This window comes from Agrilus planipennis, unplaced genomic scaffold (genome assembly GCF_000699045.2).
Source record: "Agrilus planipennis isolate EAB-ADULT unplaced genomic scaffold, Apla_2.0 scaffold77, whole genome shotgun sequence".
Taxonomy (NCBI): Eukaryota; Metazoa; Arthropoda; class Insecta; order Coleoptera; family Buprestidae; genus Agrilus; species Agrilus planipennis.
Window position 1 is genome coordinate 1245224 of NW_020439413.1, and position 7126 is coordinate 1252349.

At 37.0% G+C, this 7126-nt stretch overlaps 1 long non-coding RNA gene across 1 annotated transcript; it reads left to right on the forward strand.

Annotated features, from left to right (window-relative positions):
- Positions 1-1967: 1967 nt before the first annotated feature.
- On the forward strand, positions 1968-2690 carry LOC112905814. The gene is made up of 2 exons (XR_003232032.1): positions 1968-2067; positions 2400-2690. It is a non-coding gene; the product is annotated as an uncharacterized LOC112905814 (long non-coding RNA).
- Positions 2691-7126: the final 4436 nt, after the last annotated feature.

Consider the following 7126-nt stretch of genomic DNA (forward strand, 5'->3'; position numbering starts at 1 on the left):
CTGCGCTTTTAAATGCAGCTTCGCGGAAAAATGTTAAACAAGTATGCCAGTTCATGGGACTTGCTGGATACTTTCGAAAATATGTTCCAAAATTCGCGTCCCGCACATCTTGTATTACAAAATTAACTAAAAACAACGAACCATTTATTTGGGGCAACGATCAAGAGATCGCGAAAAACTACGTCTGTGCATTTTTAAGCAAGCGGCCTTTGTTAACTACGTTTGATCACCAACTCGAAACAGAACTGCATACGGATGCAAGCTCTATGGGGTACGGAGCTATTCTTTTCCAACGACACGGTAAAGATCTACGGGTAATAGAATATTTTTCCAGACGCACAACTGACGTTGAGTGTAAATATGACTCGTACGAGCTGGAAACCCTAGCATTATATTATTCGGTAAAACATTTTAGAACCTATTTGTTCGGTACATCCTTTAAGGTCATGACAGACTGCAACTCTTTAAAATTAACTCAATATAAAAAAGACCTTTTATCACGAATTGCGAGATGGTGGCTTTATATACAATCTTTTACTTTCACAATTGAATATCGTAAGGGAAAATATATTTCACACATCGATTACCTTAGTAGAAACCCTGTCCCGAATTCATGATCGCAGTAAACTGCTGTAAAAATAAATAAAATAACAAGAGACAATTGGCTAATGAAAGCGTAAAACAAAGATCCGGAAACACAGAACATAATCTTAAACCTATCCGACGGAAAACTAACACATGAATATTTTTTTCAAAACGGTCTTCTTTTTAGAAAAATTAATCCGGGACGCAACCCACCCATTTACAGGGCATATATACCAAAGGGTAGTCGATTAGGATTATTAAGATTGTTTCACGACGAACAATGCCACATCGGCCCTGTTAAAACATTTGCCTCTATCAATCATTAGTTCTGGTTCCCAAAAATGACAAAATTTATCAAAAAATATAACCAGAAGAAATAACAAAATTGTTAACATCGGCGGCTTTATCTATCATCCGTCAGGGGACTCACATTTGGCAAAATTAGATAAAAAAGATGAAGGTCCATTTGAAGTTTTAAAAAATTTACCAAACGACCGTTTAAAAGTAAAGAACTTGGTTACAAACAGGATACGAACAATTGCTAAAGACATGGTTCGTACGAGGGCTGTTCAATAAGTACCCGTGTTAGAAATGAAGACATCTTTTTTTTTTAATTTTTAATTTTATTTTTCAACATAGTCCCCTTTTAGAAAGATACACTTCTCCCAACGACCCTGCCATTTTTTTTACCCCTCCAAAAATTAAGATTTGTCGAACTCTCCAAAATCTCCTCTGTCTCGGCTATGACTTCCTCGTTTGAGCTTAATTTTTTTCTCGCTAGTCATTTCTTCATGGTAGGGAACAAAATGAAGTTGCAGGGAGTCAAATCGAGTGATTACGGGGTGTGCGGCAGCAAATTCATAACGTAATTCATGCAGTTTGGCGGCAACAACTCCTGATGAATGTGCCGGTGCGTCATCTTGTTGAAAACGCACCTTGTTTTTCGTCAAATGCGTCCGTGTCTCCTTCAATTTTTTTGTCGAAGCGGTCCAATAATTCACTGTAGTATTGTCCAGTGATCGCTCTTCCTTTTTCTAAAAAATCCGTAAAATGATTTCCTCGGTAGCAACGTTTGCCAGGCTTCCTGGTTGCTTCTATCTTTGCCCACGTTTAAATTCGTTGAAGCAATATCTAACTGTGGTCGTAGATGGCGAAATGTCTCCATAAACAGTATCCAACTTTGTTTTCATCTCCTCGCATTTTTTCCCATCCAAAACCAAAAAGCGGGTTACCGAACAAAACTGCTGTTTTTCCATCTTAGCGAAAATAACGAAACACGTCTCAGTCTAATGGTTGCCAAATCCAAACTAACCTATCAATCAGTCTGAAATTCGTTTTGGCGTGGTTTGATAGATAGCAGCACACGATGACAACACCAATTTCCCTCAGGGACGTCCTCTGTCTTCAAACATGGGTACTTATTGAACCGCCCTCGTATATGGTCTGGTGAATTTTCCGAAAACTAATCTTTTCACACAAACGGTGAGTAGGCCGTGTGAGCTTATGTTAGTATGACTCTGATCACTAATATCTTTAAAAGAGTGATATGTTGACACAAAAAAAAATTAAATCAAAAAACAATTAAAATAAACGAACGATAAAAACGGATTTTTATCCAGTTGTTAAGACAAGCTTTTGCTTGGTAAAACGGATTTCGATCCGGTTGATTAAGACAAGCGTTTGCTTGGTAAGACGGATTTTTATCCGGCTGTTAAATATGTTGTAAAAAAAAACTAAAAATAAATAATGTTCAGTCACTAGAGCAATAAGTTAGCATCTAACAAAGCCAATTTGGAATTTTTTTTTGTTCCTAGATCATAATCGAGATAATTCGAGAACGAATTATGTGTCAGGATTGGCCGTGTGAGCGCGTGCTATCTGGCAACGCAGCCTCCTGATTTTATTATAGTTTTGGTGCCGACCAGCCGCACTGATATGATGGTGATTTCCTGGGAAACCACCGAGTCCAGTGACGCATTACATTCAATAAAATACAAATTCAATCATGTTCAATAGTTCCTTTGCTCTGGCATTCTCGATCAAGCTGCTGTTATAGAAAGAACACTGTATTTTTCGAAGTGGAAATACACACATATTATTGTTAACCATCGCTCGTTTCATTAATTTATTATTAAAGAATCTTAAACCTTACATGTATATGACTAAATCTATTCTCAGGTACATCAATATGGTTTGGCTTGATTCTTGTGTGTCGCTGCACCTTTGTTCGTTGGCAACCCAGACATTCACGTGCTCATATCAAACAATCTTTCTTCATTCCAGGTCAAATATATTTTTCTTTGATTGCTTTCATTGTACCTCGACCTGAAGGATGAGACAATCCATGAATAACATTCAATGCCGCTTTTCGTTGCAATTGTAACGAACTGTTATTATCGTCCAATATCTCTTTCAACACCTCATCTTCTTCTTACGCTGCTTGAATAGCCTCCGCAATTAATATCGAAGGCATAGAAATCTCATTTATCCTGGATAACGCGTCAGCCACAATATTATCATCACCTTTTATATGGACAAATTCTGCATTAAATTGTGAGATATATGAAAGTTGGCGAGCTTGTCTTTGAGAAGCCTTCTCTAATTTTTGCCTATATGCGAACGTCAAAGGTTTATGATCAGTGCGGATTATGAATTGACGATTTTCTAATAAATATTCAAAAAATTTTATCGCTGAAAAGATAGCCAATAGCTCTCGGTCATATGTACTGTATATTGTTTTTCTTGAGAAAAATCCTATTGGACGTCGTACATTTTCAATTATTTGTTCTAGCGTGGCACCAATAGCTATATCTGATCGTCAGTGGTAAGAACGAGTGGTGCATCGGCTGATGGAAACTCTAGGGCCGTCGCCACTACCAACCTCTGTTTACAATTTTTAAATGCTTCTTCTGCCTCCGGATTCCTTGGAATTTTAGACTTATCATTCTTCTTAGAGTTTTGAAGGAATTCAGTCAATGGTTCTTGAAATCTAGCACATTGTGGAATACGTGGCCTATAGTAATTTAGCATTGCTAAAAATCTTCTTAATTGTTGAACCGTTTCAGGCTTAGGAAACTCAGAAATAGCTAGCACCTTCTCTTTCGATAATCGGCACAATCGACCGTAACCACTCTCGCTTATGATATAACCAAGATAATGTACCGACCTTTGTCCTAAATGGCATTTGCTAATGGTAAGGTTATGTTCACTTAATCTTTGAAATACAATGCGTAAATGCTGTTCATGCTGCTTCGGTGTCTCAGACATTATTAATATGTCATCAATGTATACAAATACAAAGTCTAAACCTCTGAAAACACTATTAATGAATCGCTGGAATGTTTTAGATGCATTGCGAAGTCCAAAAGGCATCACTAAGAATTCAAATAAACCGAAGGTGTGGTAATTGCAGTCTTTGGAATGTCCTTTTCAGCCACCGGCATCTGATAAAAAGCTTTCAGTAAATCTATTGTAGAGGAAACCTTCTTTCCCCTTGCAAGTTGAAATAATTCTTGAATCATTGGAGTTGGTTCATTGTCAGCTACTGTTACATAATTCAGCGTACGAAAATCACCACACAGTCTCCATCCTCCCTCATTTTTCTCAACCATGTCTAATAAAAGCTAGACCTCAGCTCGTACCGCTTTCAATTTCTCACCAGTCAATTGGATGTCAACCGTAGAGGTTAAAACAGTTTTTGCATCTGTCAAACACTGTTTCTTCAGATCAATTAATAAACCAAATTGTGCTAGAAGATCAGCTCCTATTATTGCTACCTTCACGTCTGCCAATAAGAACAACCATTTGAACGCGCGTTGAAGACCTAGATCAACTGCCAACATCAAAGTTCCAGCTGTCCCGATCTTGCTCCCATTTGCTGCGTATAACTGAATTGATTCATCGTTAGGACTGGCGCTTTTTATAATTGAGCACGGCACAATCGACACCATCGAGCCTGAATCTATCAAAAATTTTATATGATTGTTTTTGTCGTAAATATGCAAACGACGTTCAGGCGTGATTCTACTACTATTTTTGTTGTCACTGTTCGCCTGAGCTAGCGACAACCTCTAGTTTTTTGATGCTTTGTTTTGTTCTAAGAAGACACATGGCAATATGCATTTGCATGCTTGCTCGCCATATTTTGCATGAATCCTACAAATTCCCTGTTCATTATGTGCTCTAGAACGGGAATGAGATCGAGACCTTGAACTATCTCTCCTGGCATGATCTTCAGAATCTCCTATAAGCTTTCTTTTCTTGGAGATACTCAACAACTCTTCCATGGATCGCTCCAGCTTATTTAATCTCTTGCTAAATTTATCTTCTTCGACCGCTATTAACTGGTAACCACTAGGTTGGTTCGCTAAAATGGCGTCTGCTCTTTCTGCCATATCAGATAATGATGCGTTACACAATGACTTCACTATGTTTCTGGAATGTATTGGTAGCAATGAGATAAATCGAGTCTTCAGCAACTCTTCACTCGCTCTATCTTGGACCAAATCCTTCATTTGGTCTCAATAGCTGTGAGGGCTTCTTATCTCCTAGCTCAATTTCAGGTAAAAAGGAGGAGGGTCGATAAGAGGCAATTTTCGCTCCTCGGCAACTTGATATGACACCAGTTTTATTCAATAGTATACAACATAACAAATATGAAAAACAACTAATTTAAATAAAAAATCGGGTATTAATGGAATAAATAAAACTAATATTTATGTAAGTTTTATAAGCATTCATTCAAATACACTTCTGTCATTTGTTTTAGCACAATAGTCAATTATAATTAGCATTCTAAATGTAAGATTAAGATAAAAGAAAGTTGTTATTACTATTAATTCAATATTATGAATATGGATAATAATCAACAATCGAAAATAATACCAAAAATATCAGAAAAATTGAGACACTTTATTTTATACTGTTTTTAATTCTCATTCTGGCTAAAGCAGCAGCATCTTGCAGTGTATGGACATTATGGCGCCAATAAGCCAAAAACCATAACACGGAAGCAACGTGAGCACAACACCCAACGACTCTTGCGCCAACTGTACACTGGCAGTACCACTGTATGTGTGAGATATTGTTTCTATCTATTTTTATCTAAATATTGTAGTTTTTGGAATTTGTGTGCCTTGATCGTAGTTGAACTCGAAGAACGGAATCATCTTCACGATATATGTAAAGAGTGTAAAGACCTTTATTTATGTGCTCTTTAGTCACAAGACGCGTCTCGTTAGCATCTTGAAAACTGTTGCTATTTATTTAGAAACTTAGGCATTTTATACACGAGGCCCATTTCTTCTAAAAGTCCCAAACAATCACGAAAACCTCTATCAACAACTATTACATCATTTGGCTTCAGCCACTTTTTGATACTATGTGCATCTTTTGTTAATATATGCGTGAATATGTTAGCATCGTTGTTCTTTAGATCAGCCAAGTAGGGTCCGAAGACGTCTAAAATGTAACCAGAAGTAGTGACGAACATCATAGGTTTAACTAAAGGTCATCCTTTGTGTAACGAGTAAGATCGTCTCTGAAAGGAATAGTTCGCACTTTTCTGAATATAAATATACGTGCCATCAGCAACTAGTATCAGTGTATCATCGTCTCCATTGGGAATAAACAATCTTTTTGCTAAAGGTCTCGTATGTTCTTTAATAACCTTTGTTCCCGTTATGTGTTTCATCCCAAGGTATAGTGGCACAAAGTTCTCAATTAAAGCCTGACGAGCACATTGCACAGAAGATGAAATCAATCGTTTTCTTATATTGAATAATGTGGACAAAACAATATTAGACAGACCAGTTCTAGTTTTACAAGTAATACTGCCAGGCAAGTACGAGATGATCTCACTTTTGAGGAACGAATCTTGGGCTTTACAAGTTCAAAAACACAGTTAAAATCAAGCTTCCCTATACCCATGAGATTAAAATAATCAGCTTCAGAAAGTTGACCTGGTGTATCAATGTCGAGCCCTTTTTTCTTTGCTACTTTTCTGATATTGTTTAAAAGACTTTCAATATCTTTGTCATACATTAACGTACTGTCGTTTACAGGACGTAAAGCTTGCAGAGCCAATTCACTGAATACTGATTCGGTGATATGGGTTTTGCAGTATCTATTCCCCGGTGAAATATAGATTCCAGTATTTATGTAAACTTGAGTTCGACCTGCTTTTGGTACAGTCGTGAGGCTATTCTTAGGCCTACATATAATACAATACGTATTTGAGTTGTGACAACGAGGTATTGATAAGCGAATATTAGGTATCTTCGTAGTGTAATCAGTGGTACTTGTTGAAGCAACTCTTGTCATTATGGAAGAAGTACTTTGATTTTTAGACCGAATCACACGATATGCATAGATCTGCATTCAGAACACAGTTTAGAACCACTCTGCAGATCACAGTTTTTAGAACTTTTAAGTAATGAAATAATTTTTCTGTTCGCACAGACACGAAAATCACTACTTTTTTTCTGCCATGATTTACAACAATCACACTGGCTACCAGGCATTTATAGTTTTTTCAAAAAAA